Raw genomic sequence first — 1634 nt, 5'->3', positions numbered from 1 at the left:
ACTACTACTACTACTGCTGCTACTACTACTACTACTACTACTACCACCGCAACTGCTACTTTTCTACTATAATTTCATCATCGCATTGTTGTTTTTGTTGTTGTTGTTGCTATCATCATCATCATCATCATCATCATCATTATTATTATTATTAATGTCATTATTATCATAATTTCTATTTTTGCTATTTTCTTTCTTGTTTCGGAATTCACAAAACACCACCACCACCATCACCACCACCACCACCACCACCACAGGCTCCTCCGCCACCGCCGCCGCCACCCTACGAATAGCATCAGAGAATGTATTCTTCTCTTTTTATTTTCGCATTTGTTTATTCGTTTGTTTTGTATATTATAACAGGTCTTCGCCAAAACATGCTTTCTTGTTTTCTTTTAAAAATCTCTTTTCGGCGTGCTTACGAGATTAGAGTTAGAGAGCAAACGATAGAAAAGAGAGAAAAATTGACAAGAGCCAAAGAGCACATGTAGTGCGTGTGATAAAGTTGGAAATAAAAGGCAAATACAGAATTTTGGTAACAATAGCGATAGAGAAATAAAAGCAGCGATCGTAGGAGCAGGCATAACAGTGAAAATTATTAAGAGTAATGGAGAGACTTATGAGCGTGGTAAAATTTCAAGGAGAAGTAAGACGAAACAAAGCTATAATTTGATAAAAAGAAAAATAAATGCGATGAAACGTTGTGTTTCATCGGTAAGTGAGAGTGTGATAAATAATGATGGAAAGTTATTGGGTTGTATCGGGAGAAAAGCGCGTAAACGAAAACGAGGCGGAATAGGACGAGTGGTTGAAATGATTAGAAGAGGAAGGGATGGAAAGATTAGAAGAGAAAGGGTGAGAAAATAAAGCTGAATAGGAAAGGGGTAATGAGGATGCTTAAAGTAATAATATTAAGGGTTATAGAGCGATATTATATAGAGAAAGAAGCATATTGATATATCTAGTGAAAACACCGATTCTCTTTCTCTCTCTGTCTTAAATATATCCACATATCCTCATATATATATATATATATATATATATATATATATATATATATACAAACACACACATAATCATATACAAATTTATACATATGCATATATACACAGTGTCAGAGAGAGAGAGAGAGAGAAAGAAATGCGGTGTGGAGAGACGAAGAAGGAGAGAAAGAGAGGGAGAGGGAGAGAGAAGGGTGGAGAGGAAAAGATGGTGTACTAACGAAGATTGTTAAGGAATGAGGAGAGATTAAGTTGATGGATACAGATTAAACAATAGGAAGATAGACTGAAAATAGAAGGTAGAAAAGGTACAAGAGAACGAAGAGCAGATAAAGAGAGAGGGAGTGAGAGAGAGAAGGTCAGAATAAGGGAGGAAAGCGAGAAGAAGAGGAAGAGAGAGAGAGAGAGAGAGAATCAGAACGTGTTAAAATGAAAGTTTGGGAGGTAAAAAAAAAAACATGATACCAAAGAAAAGGGTAGAAAAAATAGTGAAATAGTAATGGCGGAAATGCATGAAGGACAAAATCAGAGGTGTGAATATATGTATGTAGATCTTATATATGTGCGCGCGCGTGCACACACAAACACACACACACACACACACACACACACACACACACACACACACACACA

This window comes from Octopus bimaculoides, chromosome 10 (assembly GCF_001194135.2).
Source record: "Octopus bimaculoides isolate UCB-OBI-ISO-001 chromosome 10, ASM119413v2, whole genome shotgun sequence".
NCBI classification, from domain to species: Eukaryota; Metazoa; Mollusca; class Cephalopoda; order Octopoda; family Octopodidae; genus Octopus; species Octopus bimaculoides.
Note: the sequence above shows the minus strand (reverse complement) of the source record.